General features: G+C 37.3%; 1 long non-coding RNA gene across 3 annotated transcripts in view; it reads left to right on the top strand.

The window, feature by feature from the left end:
• LOC149259531 (uncharacterized) overlaps positions 1–26,996 on the top strand; it is a 241,052-nt gene that overhangs the window by 78,616 nt on the left and 135,440 nt on the right. For all 3 annotated transcript variants that reach the window (XR_016247379.1, XR_016247374.1, XR_016247376.1), the window contains 2 exons: positions 2,249–2,298; positions 2,496–2,549. This is a non-coding gene — a long non-coding RNA (uncharacterized LOC149259531). The remainder of the gene's footprint in view (positions 1–2,248; positions 2,299–2,495; positions 2,550–26,996) is intronic.

Below are 26,996 nucleotides of genomic sequence, written 5' to 3'. Positions count from 1 at the left end.
GTGGAATGCGGCTGATGGCTTCAACTCTTTTCGGGTCTATCTTCACGCCCTCATGTGATACGATATGTCCCAGCAGCCTCCCTTCACTTAGCGCGAATTGAGATTTCTTGGGATTTAGAGAGAGGTCGTACCTTCTGCACTTCTCGAAAGTTAGTTTTAAATGTAAAAGGCTATATTTTGAGTGAGATGACTCAACAAGGTTAAATCCAAGTTTATTTAGCTCCAATATTCATCTAAGGATGCCCTAATTGAATTTTGACCTACAAAATTGCCCTGGCGACTTGCCTTGAAGGACTCGGAAAATAAGAAAAAGGGAAAACATTTATCTTTTAGATATTTTTTTGACCAACATCAAAGATGGCAATGCCTATTCCTACTTGACCGACGGAGTCCTTAGGGCTAAATTTCAAAGATAATGAATTAATGCGTCGAGTAAGGGGAAAAACCTTGTTTTCATTTGTACAAACCCTAGCTATCTTCTTTGTGAGGGGAGAAATTAAATAGCATAAGCTCTCTAGGAGGTCCCCTATGGATTTCAAGGAAGGTAAATTTAACATGCAATAATTAACCAAGATTTTCCATAAATAGTATGCATTTAGACATGGAACAAAGAAAACCCTAGCAATAATCAATTACCTGAAAAACAATAAAAATCTGCAATAATAACTTAAAATTCTTCCATGAAATAGTCTTCTTTCATTCCCAAAAAACATCTTCAAGACAAAAATGAATCTCCAATAGCAATAGCACCCAAAAGATCACATCTCCACAAGTAGCGAATTTACACAAAGCTAAGTCGAGCTCTCTAAAGGAGGTTGAAATCCATGAGTGATGATGAAAAATTACAAAGGAGTGATCCTCTATTTATATGAGGTTAACTGCTCTCAATATTAGCCTAAAAGCCCTATGGCAAGTTTAATTTTGAGTGTACATGAAGAAAAAGGGTCACAAACCAACCTAATAGCTCAATGTAATAAAATAAGCCACTAAAAGCTCACATGTGTGGGTCAAAACTTCTATCTAGTATGACATAATGCCCTTTCAGGGAAATAAAAGCTCTAAAAACACATGGTATGGGCAAGTTGCATCTTCAATCATCATAATCAATCCAATGATTGAGGGGAAGCCCTCAAGTCATGCCTCAAAATGGTCCCATATGTCAAAATCCTGCTTTGGGTGCCCTGCATCATCTCCAAGGGGGCTAGAAAGATAACATGGCACAAAATCTCTCAAGCGTTGGGGCTCCAAGTTGTACTACAAGGCCTCCCTTGTCATCCTGGGAATGACCATTATCATCTGGATTCTAGATCAAGCTATGCCCATCAAATATTGTCAAGGTCAGCTAGGGGCATGCTTGTTCTATTAGGTACATCATTCAGAATCTCCAACCTTAAGCAAAGTGAGCTCAACGTTCCAACATCTGGGGGTGCTTTGAGGTGTCAATCAATAACTTGAATCATCAAAGTGCCCAATGCTTTTCTGTGGAGGGGCAGTGCTGCATCTGCAAGGTCATCACTGCTATCTGGAAGTGTAGCACGATCTGGGCATCATGTGTAGTGAGAGCATGGAATGTGTGCCCTCAAGGCCTCTGCTTTTCTATGAAGGACCACCTATCAAAACTGTCTCAAAATCAAGTGAAAATTACCATTCACTAGGTATGATGACCATAGATGCATCATAGTGGAACTGTGGATGATACTTAATTGTTAATGGCATAATAAGACTTCAAACTGGGATCACCTTCAAATATCTAACTAGACCAAGTCCCGTAAATGTGTTCCCTACCTTGTTACAAGTTTACAACCCAAGATCTAGAGGTGTATGGCAGGAGTGGAAATCTACCAGTTTAAGTACCCGTAACGGGTTATTTCAGGTGGCCAGTTTTGTCCAGAAATGATGATGCAGCAACACCTTGAGGTCTTAAGATTGTATCTACAGAGGTTAGACTGATAGCCCCCAGTATTATTGGATAGACATCTGAATCTGTATCCGCATCTGGATCTGTATCCCCATCCTGGTAACTTAGTTGATTTCAGAATCTGTTTACCTGGATGATTATAACATAAATGTTAGACAAATCTGAGATTTTCTATGTCAATTATTGTAGTGTATATATCTGTTAAGGAAGCCAAAGTCCCTATCAATTTTTTCTTTTTCTTTTTATGAGAACCATTTACTGTTATAATCATATGAAAATATAATGTGTCCACTCTCTAGATCACACATCTTTAACTATTAATGTTTTCAGGTTCCCAAATATCCAGTTCTCCGGAAAAATCTGTTAGAGCTCTCCCACAGGTATGCATGCACATCGTAGTAAGAGAGGCATTATTTTTTTGTTATTTCTGCAATTCCAGTGAAGTGCTAGTAATATAAAAGAGAGATAAGAGCTATCTTCAGATATAGTGGAGGATAAGAGAAATGGCAGAGGTAGCAATTAGATTTGCCACTTCAGTTTGGAAGTAATTCTGTTTTTTTGTCCTGCTCTTAAACAGTCTAGCAGCTCTTCCAGAGGAGGCAAAGAAAGATCTCGAGGATGCGGATAGTAGGTAATGAATCCAAGTGCACCATATGAGATGAGATAAATGTATTTTTTTTGTGATTGGCTATATGGTTTAAATAGAATGATTACTAAATTAGAGGGGACATGTTCAATTAGTTTGGTTTTCTTTAAATGCTTCTTAGATTAAAAATATGTTATTTTGTTTAAAGTGAAATTTTATATTTAATAGCTAAGGGTTGACCACATTACTTGCTAGTCTAAGGTAGAAGTGCTAAAATGTCAGCTTTAGCTTGTAACTAGTTTGGTTTTCTATATGGATTGACATCTTTTCTTTCTATATCCCTGAGAGCCGTCATTCCCTGATGATTCTTTCTGCAGTTGGTTGTTTTGGTCTTGATATATTTTTACTATGTCATAGTTCCTAAGTGATTTATCATATCTCTAGCTTCAGTTCTTCCATAGAGGTGGTTCTGCAAATTTGTCCAAGGATACTCACATGCCATGGCCTTACTCTGTCTTTATATTCAAATAATCTCCAGATTTAAACAATTCATTAGGAATGACAAGAGAAAAAATAAAACATAGGAAACACATGTAGAAGTATAATTTTAAGCACACATATGGACACAACTGTAAGTAGCGGCAAAAATAGAGTGTAATTTATTGAATATCATACTATTATATATAAAGAATCGCTTCTTTGTGTGCTCAACAAAAGGGCTCCACACCATTACCATTCAAAATCTCATCCAATGTGTAAAGTTCCAATCCAAAGGGTGAAAACCCAAGGGCAACTTGAGAAGTTATTCAATGTCACCACAATAAATTTCTCCTACTCTTTAAGTTTTTTTTCTCCAGCTTGAGAGGTGTTTCCCTAAGGATTACTAAAGCTTATTACGAAGAGTTTCAAGGTGATTAACAAGAGTTAGCTTTAGCAACACAAATAGTAAAAGTGGTTTTATAAATGGAGTGATAAGAAGATTAAGACTGGTGTCAAGTCTACTAGGCAATTGGAATCAAAGGATCAAACTATGAGTGATTGTTATGAATAAATACATAAAAAACCAGAGTACACACCATGTATACCAATGTGAGCATAGAACACAACTCCAATATAGATAAGAGAGACAAGTTACATAATATCTCCTAAAGTAATAGGAGAACGTCCTCCAAATACACAAATACGTTAATATACCCAAATCCCATGTCTGACAGTTTCTCGCATTGAGTATACCGCTTTAGACCTAATGCATGTTACAAACAACCCAATGCTGCCCCTGTTTTGTCACTTGGAAACTTGCTTTGACCAGTTGACCAAGTTTGACAAAGTTGTAACTATCCACTACCATCTTTAATTGGAAAAATTTGATGTGGCATGGATCCTCTCTTCAAATTGCATGTTCTGAGACCATGTTGACTTTTTGACCACTGAGACCACTTTGCATTGGGAACTATGAATTTCCTCAGGAAATGTGAAAGGTTGTCAAATGAGACTGCCATGCTCTGTTGAGATTTGTAGCTTAGGACATACTCCAAAACCTAGGCTAGAGGGTTTTGTGGACTGTTTTGGGTATGATTGCAGGAGAATTACATCTCTGTTGAGGCCGCAGGTTACTAGCATCTTCAGCGAAGGAGAGAGGAGACGTTAAGGCTTTTCTTATAACTGTTTGAAGGGCGTGTCAATCTGCAGGTATGACGAATGGAGAGGGAGTTGTTCTGGGCTTTCTTTGGCATGATAATTCTTCCTTGAACAAGCCCGGAGGGTGACAGACCTATGGTGACTAGGCCTCAGTCCTATAGTGGCTGTTTGGAGGGCTAAACAAGCATAAAACAGGGTGCTGGAGCAGTCAGTTAGGGCAGCGAGTTACCAGACTTGGAGAAGGGAGAAGACCGCAATGTTTTGTGGTAGTTTTGGTCACAGATGGTGGGTTGTTGTGGGCTACAGGAGTTCCCTAACCAGTGACCAGAATTCAGTCCATGAACAACAGTTTAAAGGTATGTCATTTCTCCATTGTTGCTAGGTGTTGGGTCTAGTTTTGATCAGATTAGATGGAGGTCCAGTTGGACAAATTTGGATCATCCTAAGAGTAAGTTCATCAACAATAGTTGCATGTGTCAAGAGGAGCAGCAAGAGGTTGCAGGACAGTTTGGTCATCCTCTTGAGTTGATGAGATTTGCTAGGAGGATGGTGTCCTAGAAGAGGACATTTTGTGGGAGTCTGTTGGCAGCCAAGAGGAAGGGTGATACTAGGTGTTGGATGCCCTAACCAGTGGGCAGATGCTACAACAGTCTATTGGAGCCTAGATTTGTGCAATAGCTCCTCTATTGTAGAACAAAGGGCAGATCTTCAGAGCTCTAGGTTGATGATGATTGAGCAAGTCTGAAGGACATGATGTTTGGTGTTGTATTGGGCATTTGAGGTTTGTTGGAGGGCAGCGTGAAAGTGCCCAAGTGTGAAGCCCTAAGTGCAGTGCATTGAAGGACACTTGGCTGCTAGGAGTGGCAGTTGTTGGAGCTCATAGGTATGATCAGCCAGAGGAGCAGTTTGTTGCATCCCGTGTTCATCATTGGAGAAGCGACATTTGATGGTGATAGGTGGCAATGCTCCTGCCCTATGTTAGTCTTCATTGGAGCAGCGCATGAAAACTATAGCGGGAAGAAGTCCTTGAGTAGCTGAGGAGCAGCAGTGGGCAGTTGCGAGTTGTTCACAAACAGAGTTGTGAACAACTCGACAAGAGTCTCGATGTGTTGATGCGTTGAAGGAAAAATGATCAACGAGAGAGCAGATTGGAGCCGAGATTTAGTGACCAGATGGACTTGGAGCATTGATAGAGGTAGATGTTGCAGATCGGGAGCCAAAGGACCGGGCAGATGTGTTCAGGGTACGACTGAGAGGAGCTGAGAGAGCGTGCTAAAGCCAAATGGTCAGAGTATCTTGTTCAGGATAGATTGGTGGTCATCATGACAGACACCAAGCCTTAGTTGTTGTATAATCTTGTATCAGTGGATGTATGAGGGCAATTATCGTTGGTACGGGAGCCCTAGACCGTCGTATTATTCAGTTGGATTAATATAATGAAGTTGGGTTATTGTACATATTTGTGTAAAAAGTTGTTTATATTTTGTGGACTAGTATATTTACTATTTTTTATATTCCATTGTGCAAAGTAGACTTGTTGTGATACTTGGTTTGGTAGCGTTAGTGATTTGAGATTCTATCCTAGACACCAGTATCGTAGAAAAACAACATGCTCTGGGAGTTGTCTGAGGACTATTGCACCAAAGCCAATGCCACCTATTGACCACACTTGTGTCAACAGTCCAATAAGCAGAGTACAAAGCAGTGGATCAAAAATTTTCAGATCATTGTCATCATTCAGCTTCCAGTTTCATCATTGTAAACCCAAATTCTGCAAATTTATATTGTAAATGATTCTAGTATGACTATTAAGCCATGCAACAACACCTAGGTAAGCCTATGAATCTTCTCAAAGGTTTTCAACCTAGGGAGTTTTTTAACCTCCCCGAATTATGTGTGTTTGTAAAAACAGATAATCGACAAAGTTTCTCTCAGATATACCCCAAAGCTAGGGTGGAATTCATTGACAAGGTCTTAGGTGAGTCCTAGTGTTTATCGAGTCTATGTATTTTTCATCCTAGATCATGTGTCTTGTCGTAGAATTGGGTAATGTCTTGAGGGTCTAGGTCAAATGTGTATTTCCCCTTCTAAGGGTTAAATTAAATTGTAACATCTTGTAAAAAATATTTTAGTGCATGGTTACTAATATTTAGACACCATGGCTAAATTATTTTATTATAGACACATTTGGAGGGTTGAAAAATATTTATTCGCCTCTTGAGTCTTTATTAATTTTTATGGAAAAAATAAAAAGAAAATAATTAGCGAGAAAAATAATTATTTTTGAGTCAAAAATTAACTTGAGAGAAAATAAATTCTCTCCAAGTGGAAAATCGTAAAAAATTCGTGTGTCAAAAATGATTTCAATTTTGGAGGTCCTCCATGAAGGGAAAAATGGATTTTTTAAGAAAAATTGACCCCTTGGACCTTGGTGGTTAAGTCAAAGTGAAATTTTTGAGGATAAAAGTCCAAAATATTATTTTTTGGACTAAGAAAAAAGGGATTTTAAGAGAAATTCGATTTTTTCCTAAAAAATGAAAATAAAAATTCAATCGATGGAGGAGATCAAGTTATTTCAAATGAAGATTGATGGATGAGATTATTTTGATGAGGATCAAGCCAACTAGCCGTTATTTTCCACTTGGGGGGGTGGGGGGGGCTTTTCTTCTCTCATTTTCTATATAAGGAAGCTATGAAGCTCCTCATTTCATCTTTGAATGATGTAACTGATGAGCACCAGTATTGCAGCAAGAATGCTGCAACTCCTGGGGCTACCAACTTTACTTCATCAACCCGGGGTTCGTACAAACTTGGAGGTGACAATGTTGTATACACAAATAGATGTAATGGGTCCACTCTTTGTCACTGCTGAGCTGGGCGATAGACCACTAGGGTTTCTCAAACCAACCTTCTATTGATTTAGAAGAAGTTTGATTACCAATTGAGAAAGGGGAATTTTACCCTAATTGAGAGGATTGAAATGCTACCTACTGTAGTAATGAAAGACTGAAATAGATGCCTAAAACACACAACTCATCTAGCTATTTGTTAAGATACCTTGCTTCAGAAGAATTCTAATTTAACACCTGTGAAATCCTAACTAACCTAAGCATGAAATCTGATTTAATCAAACACTTAACTGTTGTGCACATGAATAAGCATAACAACCTTTTTCTTTTTGTCTTTTTGTGAAAACATGAATGCTAATCCTTCTTGATTGCATGGTAGGTGGGATAGGTGTGGATAGAGATGGGTGTGATGGGTCAAATGGCTTGGGAGGCAAGCATGGGTCTTCTCCTAGCTTTCATGATGCATTTCTCACAAATCAGGCTCAAAACAGGCCACTACAGGTCTTCCTACAGGATGTCCTACTTCACCTATAGGATCCCCTATTTTCCTACAGGAACAGGCCGAAAGCATAAGGATTGATTTGGACAGTGGTATGGAGCTTAGGGAAGGTGAGTGATGGGAGGAATAAGGCAAGGAATTGGTTGGAACTCACTCAGAACTCAAACCAAAGCTCTATGATGGTTGGATTTGCTCAACAAGCATGGAAAGTTGTCCTTGTGAAATGATGACTCAGATTGTGAACTTAGCGACCTTTGGCGATCATGGGTGGGTATGGTTTGGCTGAGGCTGATGATATGAGGTCTTCCTGCAATATTGAAACTCCTACAACATACACATTATTGTTGGCATTTATCCATAAATCATTTCAAAACAAGAAGGGTTGACAACAATATAAGGAAAAAAGAATTTGCATCATTTATTTGCCAAGTTCATGCATGGAAATGCTTGAAATCTATGATGAAAGCACATGAAATCTAATACAAAACTTAAGATATCAAAAATGACAACTGCAACCTATCTTCTAAAACTGAAAGATGCTGACCTAATTAGCAGAAAAACCCTAAGTTTCATAAGAAACCAGAATTCTGTCTTTTTGGGCTGAATGGGAGTTTTTCCTCAAACCATGGTCCCTGAAGGGAGGAAGGAGGTAAGATCCACCTGTTATTAGCCTTTTTTGATATTTCCTTATCTCTAATGCTACTGTTAAATCTATGCACAAATGGAAGCAAACTAATCAAATTCAACAATACTTGTAGTGTAACAATGCCAAAATCAATTTAACAAGTAATCTACGAAGTAACCTAAGCATACAAGTACAGTAAGAGGAACCTCTACTACTAGGGTTGGGCCCTAACCCAAGAGCTTTAGCCCTCTTAGTCAACTCAGTGTTGGATCAAGGGAATGCTCATTTTCGTTAACATATCAAAAAATACATAACAGTGTTTTTGTCACAATCCTTCAACACGAAAGTGCTTAGCTATTTTGCATAAAAAATCCGAATCCTAATGAGGCTCTAGGCCTCCTTATTTATACAACTGAAGTTGCCAACAACTTCCTTAAATCTAGGGAGGCTTGGCTCCCAATCTTAAGATTAACTAGTCCTTAACTATCACTGGCTCCACTGCCAATGATCCTCATGACTCGGCTGCTTGTGTAACAACCCATCTCAAATCGAACAACATAGCAATATTAGCATGCATGTGAGGCATACATATGATAGCTACATATGCATGCATCATATACATTGCACTAGTATATATATATATATATATATCGACTATTCATGGAGAATGCCTAAATATAAGATAAATGAATTAATTATCAAAGGTGTTAATTAAATACCTAATTCTCGTAAAAAGAAGAAATATACACTCGGTAAGAAATATAGTTGGGATTTATTCATATGTTACATATAACCCAAAATGTATATTAATAAAACTGAACCCATAAACCTTATGATTAGACTTGATATTTTATAAACATAAAATAATATGTAATATTTAAAATCATCATGGTCTTATACTATTTAATAAAATTAAAGTACCATCTGTCATAAATTAAAGTGACACCATTCGATGTTGGTCTTATACTATTTAATAAAATTAAAGTACCATCTATCATAAATTAAAGTGACACCATTCGATATTGTGAGGATCTGATTCATTTAAAGGCAAAAGCATGACAAAGCAATCACCGCCTAACAAAAGATATTATCCTTTCATAAAGGCGGTGATCAGCTACGTAGAGGAGGAGGGACCTCTACTATTTAAAGGGAGGAAGGAGGATTTCAAAGGGGAGAGATACAGGGGAAAGGGAAAGAAAATAAAGCTGTTGGAGGGGGAAACCAGAGGGGGATTTTGGAACAGAAAATTGAAGGATTTTGGGTACTGAAAATTGGGAAGTCTTCAACTGTTCTTGGAGTTTTGGGCACGGGGGCCAGTGGACTTCCATTTCAGAAGTTCTCTGGATCTAGGGACCGCAGAGGTTGACCCCAGATAGGCAGGGAGGAAGAGTTGGTTTGGTAATGGAATCAGAAAACTTGGAGCAATGTGATCAACATCAGACGGGAGAATCAGGTATGCAAAGAATCAGGTACGCAGATGCATTTAATTTATAGAATTTATTTGATAGAAATTTCTTTACATTCGATTGAGATGGAATATCAGTCTTTACATTAGAAATGAAATATCAGTCCTTACATTGAGATGGAATATCAGTCTTTACATTAGAAATGCAATATCAGTCCTTACATTGAGATGGAATATCAGTCTTTAGAAATGCAATATCAGTCTTTACATATGGTATCAGAGCTTAGTTTAAACACTTGGGACCTTAGTGGTTACCATCATATAGCTAGAATTATAATTAATACTAAGAGAGTTCTCCTATTTAACACTAAGTGTTAAAATTACAAATTCAAAACTTTTGGCACCAGGGCAGTTAGAAGGTCATAACTGTACAAAGAAGTTGACATTCTGAGTAAACTACATGATTAGGCCGCAGTCTGAACATTCAGTGAACAAGACAGTTGAAAGATCAACTTGAAGCTGCAGTCATGAAAGACCAAAACTGAACTGTGGAAGGTCTGTTACAGCCACAGAGGATTAGTCCTGGAAGCAGTCTTTACTGGAGAAGTGTACTATTAAAAGTTGTAAAACAAGATGTGTGAAATTGACACAGAAAATAATTTGTGTGCTTGCTGATGTCAATGCTGTCTATTAAATTTTAAAACTAGGAAACTTTTATCAGCATCATCGAATATGTAAGGCCCAAAGAGCATATAGTTATAAATAGGAACTGCCAATCGACAAACATGAAAAATTTGGGAAATCATTTGCTAGTTAAGTAGTGAAATATTCTGGGAGACTCGGATGAAAGTGAGAAGTCATAGGCTCTAGCAGAAAATTGAAATAATCCAAAAGTAATTTGCAACAAAGTATAAATCAAATGATCATGAAAGTAGCTTTCATTATGTCATTTTCAGTCTGCATGATTACAGGTAGGTATTGGTATCAACTAGGTTGGAAACAATGTGCATCCCCTTTCAGGTATACTCCAGAGGATATCATAATTAAACAGAATAAATTGTATGTCATTCTCACAGTTGTCTTCAAATTAGAACCATAGTTCTCACTCTGAGGCAAAATAAAGCATAATATAATTGAAACAAAATACTGGAAAAGTCAGACAGTGGAAACGCCAATATCAATCAGTAAATCATCAACTCTTTAATAAGAGTAGAGAAGCTCAACCAAATCATCGATATATCAAACCAGAGCATGTCCTCAGGTAAAGCTTAAGTTAAAGGCATGCATACTTTACCGACCCTTTTCATAGATGACTAAAAACTTCTGAACATTTAAATTTCATAACATAGTCAGCAGTGTTAGTGAAGAAATGCCTGTGGTATTTTCACATTCCAAAATCATCACTTAATTCAAGAGTATATATAAGAATGTATTAGAATATTATTCAATATTGCAGCAACGATCTCTTAAATACTTATGTACAGGCTGTAAGTGGTAACGAGTGGAAAAAAAAAAAAAAACAACATCATGATTCTATCATCCACAAATTCATGCATCTATTTGCCGACAATGTTACGACGTTTCTGGACCGTCACATAAACTGAGAAGTTCTCAGGTTTCTGGATGGTAATATAGTCACATCAAGCTAAATTGCTGTGAAGGTTCAGCAATATTACAGAACAAGTAAATAACCATAATTGAACACTGAATTGGCATTTTGTGACAAGAAACATAGCAGGGTGTAATTCCCCAGACATGGTACATTTACATAAGAAAGAACAACTTTATCAAGAACTATAAGATAAGCTCATTAAGATGCTTTAACATTTATCAGTTTAAAACCAACCAGCATATGATGCAATCAATAAAGCAAATAGATCAGCAACAACCATCAAATATAAGTAAACGTAGCCTTAATCTCCGTTGACAACCATTGATTACATCAAGGTGCAAGGAGGGCATGGGTACCATTGTGAACAGCAATAGGAAAACCAAAACTCCGGATTGAGCCAAAAAGACCTTCTTCGTTTCTACCCTTGTGCAGCAAAGAGGAATCCTTCGTTTCCACAAGAAACGAAGAATTCCTAAGTTTCAAAAAAACTTGTATTGATAAATAGATGATAACTTCAGAAAATTTAGCTAGAAACAAATTATTTTGAAGCAATCGAGAACCCTGTAACGACAGATTAAAACCTAAGGTACCCGAAGTCATCTGAGGCAGGAAATCCGAATCCTCTAAGGACAGTTTTACGCAAAGCAACCCAAGGATTCTGGAGCAGAGCGGAGGTTCCTGAAGAAGTCGGACCCTGCAGAAAGTTTCGTTTTAGGGGCTAGACTAGAGACTGTAGCAGATTTACATTAAGGATAATCCGTTAAGCCTTCTGATAAACTTCGCAAAAGGAACATCGCTGTGCACTATCTGCAAATTTGTACAGGCAATTCTAATGATTGATAGTGGGCGTATAATTGTTCAAAAACTATACTCTGCTGGACTTGGATTCACGGAGGATTATTTGAAGTTTAATACGATATGGCTACCAAAGATATTAACCCGACCACAATGCGCTGCAGTAAATATTGTATGGATGATTAATATACAACTATACCTCACTAACGATATGCGCTTAGAAATTCACTAACACCTGTCAGATTTAAAAAAAAAAAAATTATTAACGACCCTGCATGCATAAAACACACGGTGCTCACTCATCGATTTAAAACACCTGACGCGTTGAAATTTATTCTTAGATGGCGATTAGTGTTAAACGATGAAATTAAGGATCTGAATCTTTGACGTGTGCCAACTACCGTAAGATAAAGGAACATGCGGTATGACGGTGGGAGCGTCCATCAAGAGACAGGTGTCAGTGGAATTGGTGTCGCTCGGGTCTCGCTTGAGGGATTTGAAAGTATCAAGAAGCATTACAGTGTTTTAAAGTGACTATGTTGTAGCCCCTTTTATGGACGTCGTCGTCCCAGATTACAGCACGGTGCAAAATTGTTGTGTGTGAGCGATTTGCTTATGTTGGGAAGAGCTACAATTGAAGAAACCCGTACTCTTTTATACTGGCTAGAAACTGAGGCTGGATTTAGCAAGACAGGTGTATGTGGCTTGAGCATGGGTGGAGTGCATGCTGCGATGGTTGGCTCACTGCATCCAACTTCAGTGGCTACCTTGCCTTTCTTAGCTCCACACTCTGCTGCGGTTGTTTTTTTTTTGTGAGGGCATTTTGAGGCACGGTACTACATGGGATGCATTGAGACGTGATTTACAGAGTGTCGGAATGACCATTGAGGAAGTGAGGGAACGCATACGCTCGGTGCTATCATTAACTGATGTTACACAATTTTTCCCATTCCGAAAAGCCCATCAGCAGTGATTTTGTTGCAGCCACTGATGATGGTTACATTCCCAGGCACTCTATTTTAGAACTTCAACGAGCTTGGCCAGGGTCAGAAGTGAGATGGGTCACTGGGGGCCACGTGTCGTCATTTATACTTCACAATGATGCATTCCGAAAAGCAATTAGGGATTCACTGGACCGTTTGCCTTAAAAGCCTGATGCAATATGTTGTTGCATCCAATATTCATTCATTCTTCAAGTAGATTGGTATTCGATTCCTGAGGTTTCTGGACAACACGCAGATATTGTAGTGCGAGGACGAGTGCAAAGATGAGGAGGAGAAGCGAGTGGAGTTGAATATCGAATTGTTTGGGTAAAAATATGATAAATGACATAGTGAAGAGACGTCCGGCTAAATCCGTGGCCTATGTGGCGTGCGTCTACCGCAGCTAGCGTAACCATGCCGCCAACATCCTCTCTACTCGGAAATTAACGTCGGCGCTCTCTCAGAATCTACAATTGAAGACTGCCATGGATGAGATCGGACATGGCCTCCTTGTGGTAGTTATCCTTCTTGTCAACGAATTTAGGTCTGTGTCAGTTATTGTTAGAGTTTAGGTCTAATCTTTGGTTGAGTCAGTCAGATATTTGTTGATGTGGAGGGTAGTTGCCTTTATTGATTCTTCTATGTTCAAATTTTGTCTGTTTTAATGATAATTTAGGATGTCGAGGCATTTTTTTTATATATTGTGAAGACTCTACTATTTAAATGATTTTTATAAACTTATTGCTGTTTATAATTATAATTGCTTACCATATAAAATAGATATATCATATAAAATAGATATATCGGACAGATCTGATAGAATTTTAGTGCCCCGATATTTAAAAAAAAGAAGTCAAATGATAAGAAACAAAACATACCAGCATGATTTCTTTTGAGGCATTGTTTCTGGTCCCAAAGTGATGTTTCCCACCCACAATATAAGTAGAAAAGTGTGTGCTTCCAAAAGAGCGTTTGTGATTTCGCAGAAATGATCATTTCTTCAAAACTTTGAACTGAATTGCCTTGTAAGTAATTGAGCTTGCGTATCATTGTGAATATTCCAAAAAGGTAAGGGAAATACTGATGCAGAACTCGGCATTTTTTTTTCTGAGTTCCTTATGCTTATGTTATACTGTCTATTATAAATTTGGAGGTGATTAACAGAGTCACCTACATCATACTATTATAGTGTTTGCTTTTGTTATTTCTTCCTTTATTCCGACCCACATCTGAAGATATTCTTTGAATTTATCCATAAATGTGTGTAACGCAAATGACAAATGTGTGGACTAGTGAATATAGGAAGGCATTGTTAAACATGTTTTGCGTGTAAAACCTCGTGTTAACCTCAGATCAAATATTGAGTTTCTGAGCTGTAAAAGAAACATTATATTGTTCAGTTTTACAGTTTTTCCCTTGTAATGTCATTTGCTTGTCAACAAGAGCTGTATGAGCTCATCTTGGACACTGCTAATGAGTGTTTGAAGCTGTGTAAACCAGGAGTGAGTCTGCGCCAAAGACATTTGTATTTTGTTCGGCTATTATCCAAAGGTCTGACCGAACTTCGAATTCTGAAGAATTCTCCAAAGCACGCTCCAATCTTATTGGAAGTTGAATCCAACATCAATAGGTTTATCTCAAATTTCTGTTTCCCATGGCTGTCTTTTATGAGCGTACTTCTAAATCGGGAAAAATTAAAATAACGTATCAGATTATCAGAATTAAAGTATTCAGAACCAATATCGAGTCCAAAAACAGTTAGCAAGTTGCAATGAAGAATGATTGTTTGTGTTGGGGTTGTATTGAACAAGATGTATAATCAGTCCCAGAAATTATTGTTCAGTTAAATATTAAGGTCTACAAGTGACTGAAGACAGCCAGTGTGACTGTTTAGATACAAGATAAACTGAACATTGGAATGCTACCATCTTGCTTCGGTAACCAGACGTTCTCGGTATCGATTCCCGCTCCACTCACTCCATTCAAAATTCGTTTTCTTCCCTGTTTTGTGCGTGAACTTGAAGATGGTGGGCGGCCATACCTTAAATCAGGGCTGGACTTGCAATTGCCTTTGCAGGCCAAAAGTTCAGCTTGTCAAGGATCTCTATTCTTCTGAAAAGGAATTTAGGTTCAAAAATCCCTACTATTGCATGTTACGCTCCAGGTATAATTGGTCTAGATGCAATCACCATGGTAGTTTAGTTATGTTAATTGTTTGTTAATTAGTAAATCATCCTAATTATGAAACAAAGCAGATCACACATGCCAATGTTATTTGCTCTTTACAACTGTTAATTTGTATCTGTTCTGTGTTTCACATTCTGGCTATGGCTTATGCTTATGGTTGAGAGGGTTCAGTATTATTATTACACCGGATGTTTATTACCCTACACTCCACCCAGTTGCCACATAAGGAAGCTTTAGGGCCTCAGGGTTCTGAGCACAAAACACATGCAAAAGGCATGCACAGGGAATCACTCAGCGTCATTAAATTGGTCGTTGGCCCATCATGTCCAGGATTCATAGATTGCAGTCTTAATGCATTCGTGTCCACTCTTCCATTTCAAAATCCTGTTACACCTTGATAGTGTGTTGTTGTAACATATAGATTGGTTATTTCCTTTGGTTTTCGTTCCATCTTAACATTTAAATTTGTATAAAAAATTCCTCGTGGCTACAATGAATCTTTATGCCTCTACTCATTCACTCACGGGTCTGAGAATTATAAAAAGGAGTGTCTTATTTAGTCCTTGTTCCCAGAAATTTAGATGGTCATCATGCATTATTTTGTTCGTTTTGACAATTAGGTCCCGTTATGGTCTTGTTATGATTTAATCTATGAGGCAAAGCGGTTTCGTTTTCTTTGCCTCTTTCATACATTTTGTGTAAATACCCCTCGTGCTTGAGAGAGCGGTTTGAAAGTATAGATGTCCAGGGAACAGGCCAAATCAATGCTTTCGATCTGAAGAAAACTCTAGTTGCTGGCAATCTCCACTTCTCAGATTCAATTGACCAACAGATGATAAGACAGAAATGGAATCATGAGCTTTGCAGAATTTGTGGTTCTTAGCAAGTTTCTCTCAAATATATGTATCATTTTCAGCTTTCGTTGCCTTTAAAGAACTTCATCAGTAAATGTTAAACCACTTGCAGGTTTTTGAAAATAAAATTTGTTGCAAAGGAAATGTATCATTTATGCCAGTTCTGTTTCAAAGGATATTATTTCTAGTTTTTCTATTATTTATCACTCCAGATATGCAAATAAGATCAGAAAAGCTGAGAAGAAGAGTATTCAGATGATAGCCTAGTTCTTTCTTATGTAAACAATGACTTAACCCAGGATAACGATTATGACATAAAATTTTACTCTTGGAAAGAAGCAAAAGAAAATTATAAATTATCGGTTGATGCCCTACTACTGTTGCCTCCTTGATGTCCTTTCCAAGGTTTTCAATGATGAAGTTTCCTTCACATTGTGTACTCAGAGTCATTTCAATGTTATTATTTGTTCACTACATCAACATTATTGGACTTTCACAACTAACAGCTATGTTTAGCGTTAAACATATAGAAAAGAAAGCCATAAATTTCATGCACGATCAATACACGAAAGAATGATTTCCAATTATTATGCTTAACGTTGCTGGTGCATGGATACTTATATAAATTATGACTTATGTTAGGGATGGATATTTATAATTTTAATTTTATTTTATTGTACACATCAACATGAATGATGAAATGGAAATAAAAGAATGAGTACACTTTACTACAAGATGTGAAAATGAACTTACAAATATATTGGCTAGATATAGCCAAGTATGTTATATGAACTCAAAGATCAATATCATAGATGAGAGTTTATTAAACTGCATAGAAAATCGTTATCGGAATACAGTTGATTTTGAATATGTCAATGCATATGTTATAATTGTGGGCAAGTGTTTACATTGCAGATAGTATCATTACCAAACCGACTACGTGATGACAAAACTCCAAGAACAATTGAAGCCTAATGAGATTCCATGATAGGGTGTTAACCCTAATTCTGCTAGGAGGGGTGGAGGTGTTGCCCACCGTTTATCCTCTAAAACCTGGGGTCATGGGAGGATTGTGCGAGTCACGCTCCCCTAGACGTGTGATGATGACTGCCAGATGCCTACTGGGAAATCAGGTCGATATAGTCGACGCTGCCATCCTTAGAGTTATGCATGGTTAGGTCAGTATAGCTGACGCCATGGCATACTCCAGTAGAGGACGGATAGGATGGGAGCGGAAGAGATTAGGAAGGATAGGATGATTTTAGAATAGCTTGGGGACCTGGTTTGGGCAAGGCATGACCATTAAAATTAGAAATCTATCAACGTTCAAAATCACAAATTTTAAAAGTGTCCTCACGATTATAAATGAAAATTCAATCACATAATACAATCCTTACATACCCAAAAGGAATTATCAATATACTTTATAAACCCTTAACTTCGGGACGAAGTTCTTTTGAAGGAGGGGTGTATGTAACAAGTACAACCCATCTCAAATCGAACAACATAGCAATATTAGCATGCATGTGAGGCATACATATGATAGCTACATATGCATGCATCATATACATTGCACTAGTATATATATATATATCGACTATTCATGGAGAATGCCTAAATATAAGATAAATGAATTAATTATCAAAGGTGTTAATTAAATACCTAATTCTCGTAAAAAGAAGAAATATACACTCGGTAAGAAATATAGTTGGGATTTATTCATATGTTACATATAACCCAAAATGTATATTAATAAAACTGAACCCATAAACCTTATGATTAGACTTGATATTTTATAAACATAAAATAATATGTAATATTTAAAATCATCATGGTCTTATACTTTTTAATAAAATTAAAGTACCATCTGTCATAAATTAAAGTGACACCATTCGATGTTGGTCTTATACTATTTAATAAAATTAAAGTACCATCTGTCATAAATTAAAGTGACACCATTCGATATTGTGAGGATCTGATTCATTTAAAGGCAAAAGCATGACAAAGCAATCACCGCCTAACAAAAGATATTATCCTTTCATAAAGGCGGTGATCAGCTACGTAGAGGAGGAGGGACCTCTACTATTTAAAGGGAGGAAGGAGGATTTCAAAGGGGAGAGATACAGGGGAAAGGGAAAGAAAATAAAGCTGTTGGAGGGGGAAACCAGAGGGGGATTTTGGAACAGAAAATTGAAGGATTTTGGGAACTGAAAATTGGGAAGTCTTCAACTGTTCTTGGAGTTTTGGGCACGGGGGCCAGTGGACTTCCATTTCGGAAGTTCTCTGGATCTGGGGACCGCAGAGGTTGACCCCAGATAGGCAGGGAGGAAGAGTTGGTTTGGTAATGGAATCAGAAAACTTGGAGCAATGTGATCAACATCAGACGGGAGAATCAGGTATGCAAAGAATCAGGTACGCAGATGCATTTAATTTATAGAATTTATTTGATAGAAATTTCTTTACATTCGATTGAGATGGAATATCAGTCTTTACATTAGAAATGCAATATCAGTCCTTACATTGAGATGGAATATCAGTCTTTACATTAGAAATGCAATATTAGTCCTTACATTGAGATGGAATATCAGTCTTTAGAAATGCAATATCAGTCTTTACAGCTTGCAACTTCGAGCTGATGTAATTTGATTGAGGGATCTTCGAATGAGTGAGGATTTAATGAGGAAGATCCATCTCCTATAATCTCTCCTTCTTGTCTCATTCGAGTTCCTGCACCTTAATTAGCCATAATTTGCTCCCAAAAACCTACAATCAATGCACATTAGACCACTAGACATAACATCTTACTTTTACTCATCTCATTAAGCAAAATATAATTAAAACATGTAAAAAATTATGAGAAGAGTTGATTTTAGTAAGCTTGGAGGTGTATTAAGGTCCATATATTTTACCCAATGATGAACCTCATCAGTGACAATCAGTGTGGAAAAAGTCTGCAAAAAATCCCGATTTAATCCTAAAAACGCGATTTTTTGAACTAAACGATTTAATCCCCTGACTTTTTGGAGACTTTTTCACAAAGGAAAAGATCGCGATTTTTTTCCTTATACTCCCAATTTAATCGGGAGTCGGCCCAAAAAGTCTTCCTCCCTTCCCAAGCCGTGGATAAAGAGGCTGCAAAGGTGAAAAAATTGTAAATTGAAGCTTCCATCCATGCATTTTCAAGTTATTGCATTGTATTGTTTGTCATACTTCTTGCGAGCATAGTAGTCTCATTTGTAATCTGTTAGTTTTGAGGTTAAGATATGTTTTTGTTTTCCAAGGAAAAACAAATCTTTATACTTCATATTTCTAGTTAGAAAGTAAAGTATACATTGGCTAAGCCTCCAGGCTTTCAGTGATCCAGACTCTAACAACCACTGCCCCTTCAAAAGATTACAGAAGTACCAAAAGGACAGGCATACAACAGTCTTCCGTAGAAAGAACCCCACACCATCAAAAACATTGCTACAGTTGTTGAATGCTTCTAGAAGAAACAACAAAGAGGAGGTCATGAAGATCAAATAACAACAACTTGTCCAAAAAAAACAAAACCAGTGCCTCAAAAAAGAACCCATTTTCATACAGGAACAAAGTACTTGTGAAATCTTGTGACAACAAAGATCTTTCCTGCAATGAGAGCACGTTTTGAAAGGGAATCTTCTTTAGTGGTGAACTCCTTGTAAATGTGGGGAAAGGTTATGTATCATAAGTGGATTTTACCTCCAAAAGTTTTTGAATAATAGATGCCAAGGCTAGGTTAGTAATCTGACATCTACTGTTTTCTCAGAAAATAAGCAGCTTGGAGTTACTAAGCGTTAATTTTCACATCTACTGTGATACTCGTTGTTAATTTTCATTGGACCTACCACCTGACACCTTATTACCCAAGCAAATTACAATCCACTGAATAAATGCATAACTTATTTCTTAATACAATTAGCGGAAACAAAAATTAAAAGGGGAAGAGGATCTCAGTGACTGATTACTTGATGGCTTTTAGATGACTCAAGATATACATTTATTATATTTTTTGTTGATATTTTGACTCTTGAGAGTTGAGACTCAGACAGGACTGAAAATTCAGGAGTTGATTCACTATTTTGATATGTGATGTAGAACTAGACTTCATATACATATTATATATTAGCTTACTTTACATGTTTATGTGGAAATGAATTTATTTGATGTTGTGGATACTCTAGATGTTAAAAAAAAATTAAAAAATGAATAATTTTTTGTTTTTTTAATTTTGCCAACTTTTTCAAAAAACTCCCGACTTTAACGAGTTTTTCAACTTTTGGACCCTTGCCGAATTAATCCCGACTTCGACTTTTTCCACATTGGTAACAATTATCTGATGTACTGAGCAGAGCTCTGCTGGAATTTCTTTGCACTTAATAAAAAGTATTTGGGGTTCATTTCAAGGTGTCTCTCATTTGCTGATATTTGGTATGTGTTGAATGTTTTATTGATATGCTTTGAACTATAATGTTGATTATTATTTCAATTGCCAATAGTAGGAACATCTATTGGTACAGGTATCTTGCCTTAGGTGTTGGGCTAGAGTAATCATCCTAGATCTAGCGAAGTCTGACAGATATCTCCAGGCTTATAGATCTATTGTGTGAATCATTTGAAGCTCCTTGAGTTACAGGTTGCTCCAGCCCTTGGCCTCCAAGTTCACAGACTGTGAGGGGATCACACCCTTGTTTGGATCCAAGTCTTGATCTAACGAAAATCTTATGCAGGAGGGCTTTGCAAAAAGTTTACAAATTATTTTCTCACTATCTGCAAAAATATTTACTTGTGCCATAAAGTTTAATATGCTAATGAGAACAAATTTTATCTTGTAAGTATTTGTAAGTTATTTTTCCACTAACCCTTGTATTTTAAAATACTGATTTTTTTTTTTTTGTACAGTATTGGGGTTTTATTTCAATTTTTGTATACATTGGGGTTCTTGGGTCTTCTCTATTTCATTTGTGCAGGTGATACCTCAAGGGTTTGAAGAAGAAATTGATTTATGGGCCAATCGTTCAAGAGAAGGAGGTTGATCTAGGCCCTAGAGGGTAAGATCTAGCCTCTTCAAGCCCTATTTCCTCAACGTCCAACTGAAAGAAGGGGGCCGCTAGCCTTTGGAAGTCTTTTGCAGTGGTTTTGGAGTGTTTTCTTGCCATAATTTTGTGATTGCAGGGGCCGAAGTCATTTGAAGGATAGCCATGGGGATTTTAAGGCCATCTAGGCCTAGCCGCAACCCTTTGTGGGCATTTTACCCTAGTGGAAGCCCTTTAGGGATTAGACACAGGCCTTAAAGCCTTTTCCTTGGGAAGCCGCAAGACTAAAAGGCCTTTGTTTGGGCAGCCACAACCTCCAGGAGGCCTATCCCTCCTAGCCTTAGCCCCTAGAGGGGTTTTTCTCCTAGCCGCAACCCCTAGAGGGGGTTTTCTCCCAGTCGCAGCCCTATTGGGCTCTTTTTGGAGTAGCCATAGGCCTTAGAGGGCTTCTAGCCCTAGGCCACAAACCTATTTGGGCATTTTGCTTATTGTTTCAGTCTTGTATTGGCTTACTTGTAGGGTTTTGCACTTGATTTTGGTATTAATCTTTGTTTTGCAGGCCTAGGGTAGGTTTGGAAAGGGTTTCAAGTGTTTTCTTGTCTCATGGTATCATTGATTTATGCTATGTTGAGCTAACAACTGGTTTTGCAAGCTTCATCACTCATTGAAGGAGTTTTCAAGGGCTCAAGTCCTCTCTAGCCCATCAACCAGCCCTAGAATCCCTGGTTGTCCTCATTAAAGGGTTGAGCCATCACTTGGCTTGAGGTTTATATATCTAACATTGGTGTTGCAGGTGTTTGGAAGAGTCTAAGTGCACTGAACAAGCTCATCTAGCCATCTCATAAGTCCTTAAGGCCAAGGGTTTGCTCTCTAACCTTATCTCTTTCCTCACTGTTTTGAATCAGATCTGAAGTTATCTCACAACAATGGTAAAATCTCTGAATACACATCCTAATCAAGCCCTAAAGCACATTAAAATAAGCCTATAATCATCACACATTTAATCTCAAGCGATAAGAAAGATTTATGTCATTGCATTTATGGTATTCTAAGTGATTTTAGAGGACTGTCATATGGTTTATAAGGTCTGATATATTTTATAACTCTGATATAAGTCATAACAGTGACAAAAAGGACATTTAAGCTAAGTTGCACGAAACGCCGAAATGTTTCAGAGTTTCTGAAATGGGTACGTTTAGAAACGTCATCTCCCAAAAATGGAAACGTCAACCGAAACACCAACTGAAACGTCATATATATATATATATATATATATATATATATATATATATATATATATATATATATATATATATATAAGTCATAACAGTGACAAAAAGGACATTTAAGCTAAGTTGCAAGAAACGCCGAAATGTTTCAGAGTTTCTGAAACGGGTACGTTTAGAAATGTCACCTCCCAAAAATGGAAACGTGAGCCGAAAAGGCGACTGAAACGTCATATATATATAAAAGTTATAAATAAGTGAATAACATATTATCTTGCAAGTAAAAAGGGAATAAGACCCATAGATGACAATTTAGAAGGAAAACCAAGTCTATATTAGCTCTCGTAGATGATTACATGATGGTTGAGTTTCGGTCGAGTTTTGGCCAAGTTTCGGGTACGGGTACGGCCTGAAACACCGGGTTCCTAGAAGTTTCGTGCAACATAGCATTTAAGGAACCTCCAAATTCATAAGAACTTATTTTGAGACTTTGAAGCATCATTTCTCTTATCTTAAGCTATTGGAAAAGTGACTTAAGTGGGCTTTTGATCTTGTGGCTAGGCCAATCATTGTGGAAAGAAAAGTGATTGTTGTCTTGCTGGTCCCTCCTTGCATTTCCCATGTCTTGCATTGCATCATTGGCATAGTTTTACTCTTGTCTCCATTTGCATCTTAAGATTACATATAAGTACTCTTTGAAATTGTTCCTCATTGTTATTTTCTAAAGAAGTGAACCTAATTGCATATCTTGTTGTAAAAAGTTTGAATGGCTGCTAATCCTCTTGGTATAGCATAAAAGAGCATTGTTGCCAAAGAGCATAATTTTCAAGGCTATTTGCTAAAGTGACATAAGATTTCTCTCGTCCCTTATTGTTAAGATTGCTAATTGATAAAGATCATTTTATAATATCGTTCAAGCATCATCCTTGTAGCGTTAAGGTAAAATTTCAATAATAAGTGATATTGTGGTCTTAAGGGTGATTTCATTCAAATCTTATGATTGAATAATCTCTATTGGAAGTTACCAATTTTGCTCTTTGCTTTCCATTGTCATTTAGAACACTTGTCTCATTGGGATTGTTATTTCATTGGATAAGTCTTGAATTGGTTTATTTTGAAGCATTTTAATTGGCAAATCAAGTGGTTTATTAGCACATCGCTTTAGTTGAGATTGTTCTTGTAATTGTTCTCTAAGTACTTCATTTACTCTCTTGTGTTGAAAGCATTGAATCTTAAGTAATTTAACTTGAAGTATTTAAAAGTCATATAATAATCTCACTTAAATCCATCACTCATATCTTGCATATCATTCTAGAATTAGAAGTGCATCTATAAAAGGTACCTTCAAGTATAAGCTTGGCTGATAGAAAGATAGGACAAACCTTTCTCACCCAACTTGCGAAGTTTAGACTCTCATTTGTGGTTAACACAAGTGACCTTGAAGTTCTCTTGTGGGCAATCCCTTGTAGGAACAGAGGCACTTGGGTGGTTAGAATCTCACGGGAGGTATCGTTAATGAGGCCATAGCCTCCTTCTTGTGGGCTTCTCTCTACAAGCTACATTCGAGACTAACTTCAAAACAGTTGAGAGAAAGGATTCACCTAGAATAGGCATTTTAACTAAAATTAACCAAGAGCTTGCATCTCACTTAGTTTTAGGTGTTTCATCTCATATAGGATAGTTTTCATCCCAGCAACAACTGTTCATCCGATAACTTGGATTTTAATTTATATTGTGCAAGTGAATAAGTTGTAAAGGCACTGGTCTCACACTTAAAATCCTTAAATTTAATCAAGTTGTGATAAATAATCAAACTTGCCAATTATCCTTAACCAAGTTGGCAGGTCATTCAATTCCATCTCCCGAACCCATCATCTCATCCATAGGGACTACCCTCGTTAGCTTGTTGTAGGGATACAACTTAAATGGAGAGGGTCAAGATCAGAGTGGCAGCCCCTGCCCTGAGTGTTTTCGCATCCTCGTGTACAATTTGAATGACAACACCACCTACAAACTTTATAGACCATAACCATGTAGAATGACATAAGTGCACCTTGACACTGACTGAACTGACCCATACATCAATGATCACCCCTACAAATGCAGGCTCCCATAAAACCATGAGGCCTCGAGAGAGTTCATAAAGGCCCTCCAATCCTATATAAGATGAGAGTAAATCGAAGTGAAACTTCTAGGGACCAACCATGGTCCAACCAAGACAACAAGATATAGACTCAAAAGACATAGATCTAGTATCACTTGATCGTTCACTTGATTAGATGTATGCACTGTGAAAATTCCTTGAAATGCAACAACTGGAATTAATTCTCCTAATTGATTAATAGTTTATCATTTTTTTTATTAATATCGAATTAATCACACTGCAATTTCTTCACCAAATAAAATAAATGCTACAAAATAAAAACGCTGGAAACTGAGAAATACTAGCACACACATAAAAAAATGATACCGTTATTTTTGGACAAATGTCCCCAAAAAAACTCAATGTGGGAAAATTGGTGCAACAACTGAGGATTTATATTTTATTATATTTTATTCCAGGTTCTATGCACATCATACATATACAGATGGATGTTCAAAACACAACATCAATGCTTCAATCAACTATCGGGTGCCATGTCAAGTTCAACAACATCTTAAACTACAAATCAAAGTATCCAAGGATTTACATTTTCATTATTCAAAAACATTTTCCCATAGCTTTGCAATATGGAATTTCTTTCCCAAATTCTAGAAATCGATTCATCATGCCATGATACATCATTTCGGGCTTCAGAACCCATCTCCCTCTGATTTAGATCATTAGAGGCTCATCACCTGCCACAAATAGATCATCAAGATATAAAACCAAAACCATAATCAATATCAAAGCCATACCTTAGAACTCATCATCTTGACTTCATTAGATAACTGTCAAATATAGACATATCAGGACCGGGGAGCTTGCTTTATGCAATGCTCTAAGCATAATTTCTTGCTAAGCCAGCATAATCAGTCTTACATAAATCAATGTTGTATCATATCAGCAAAGTCATCTCATTAGAGTTTTGAAGTCCGATCATGACCATTATCAAAGTCATCATTATCACAGTATCAATACTTTCAACCAGGAGTCAGGTGGAGCTCATATCAAATCATGACTTCATTTCTTATTATGCCAACAAGTTGTCATCAACCATGCATTATCTCTACATCCATGTATTATCAATCTGAACTTTATCAAGTCATTCTCATAATCATAACATAAGTCATTTCTGTCACTAGGTGCAAATGCATACATCAAGGATGAGTCATGCAGGTTCCATTTTCACGCAGAATCACAACTATCATTACCTCAACCATTGTGCTAGGAATAAGGAGGCCAATTCAAAATCATGCTTCTGAATATTCACATAAGTCATTATGCCCACATAGCATAGACATCAGGGCAAATCAACCATCGTCATTAAACATCAGATCAAGTCCAAATTCGCTATTGTAGAGAGATCTATAGTCAAAGCATATCTTAATCATCAATTCAAAATTATTGTCAAGCATCATGACAAAACATTGTTCATATATATCAGTAAGCCAAATCATGCCAAACTCTTGTAGCACAAACATAGTGACATATCTCTATGTATGTCTCGGTCACCTGCAAACACAAGTTTAGTCTGCATGTTCATATTATGGCAAACATTCAACCTTTTCCTACTTGCAGATCTAGCCATCTGCAACACATTTGTGGAGCTGACATATTCCAGGTGACCATTCGGTTTCATGCATAATTCTTCATTATGTGATCAACAATTTTACCCAACAACTTCAGAAATCAGATTATAGTGGCAGGATATGTCAGAAACATCTTGATTCAGAGTTCAAACAACTTCAGAAAGCTTCAGATGATGGTCAACTATAGTCAAACCTCTGGTCGCTCCCTTCAGGTTAGCATGAGAGCGACTTTAGCTGCCTGGACGTTGTCTAGGCCTTAGGATGCGTGCGTCCAGGGACGAGATCTCCCAGATCAGTGACTGCGTCCGGAGAAGAAACCCTAATTTATGTACGGGCTTCAGATCTGAGACCCTGTTGCAGATCAATACTGTCAAATTCACATAAATCATACTTCAACAACATAGAATGCAAATAGTAGTATGAGTAAGAGTCTTGAGAAGAGATTCTCCCTCTCACTGGGGATCTACTTCATTCATCTTCATTCATATCATCAGCCTGTCTCTACTAGAGTCATGCAACAGTAGATCTGTTAGATCATAAACATATATCTATCATGGCTATCAGCATCATGACATCAATCTTTCATCAAAGGTTAGACTCAAAGCAGCAGATAGATATAGCATCATATCTCAAAGATTATGAACACAATAGCACTTTCTATCAAGTTACGACATCATGTTTAACCATATGTCGTCAAGACATGACCATAGTTAGTAAGATATCTACTTATCAATCTTACACTTATACCTCTAGCATCAAGATTATCATGCTCTTCATAATCAATAAGATCAAGTGTAATATTCCTAATTAGCCATGGCTAATTGGAATATTATTTTGCTCAATTTTGCCTTCTATAGTTATTTATAAATAAGAAGGTGAGGAAAGGGGGACATAACTCACTTTTTGAATAAAGTCACTCCCTAGTAGCACAACGTTGTAACTTAAAAGGGGAGCCAAGGGGGGGGGGGCACGTAGAGTAGGGGCCCACGTGGACACTTGGAGGGACTGCGCAGATGGAGAGAAGCACGTGGCA

This window comes from Pinus tabuliformis, chromosome 6, assembly GCF_031772625.1.
Source record: "Pinus tabuliformis cultivar Carrire ecotype Pingquan chromosome 6, CPIR1, whole genome shotgun sequence".
In the NCBI taxonomy this organism is placed as follows: Eukaryota; Viridiplantae; Streptophyta; class Pinopsida; order Pinales; family Pinaceae; genus Pinus; species Pinus tabuliformis.
Note: the sequence above shows the minus strand (reverse complement) of the source record. Positions and strands in the feature narration are given on the sequence as shown.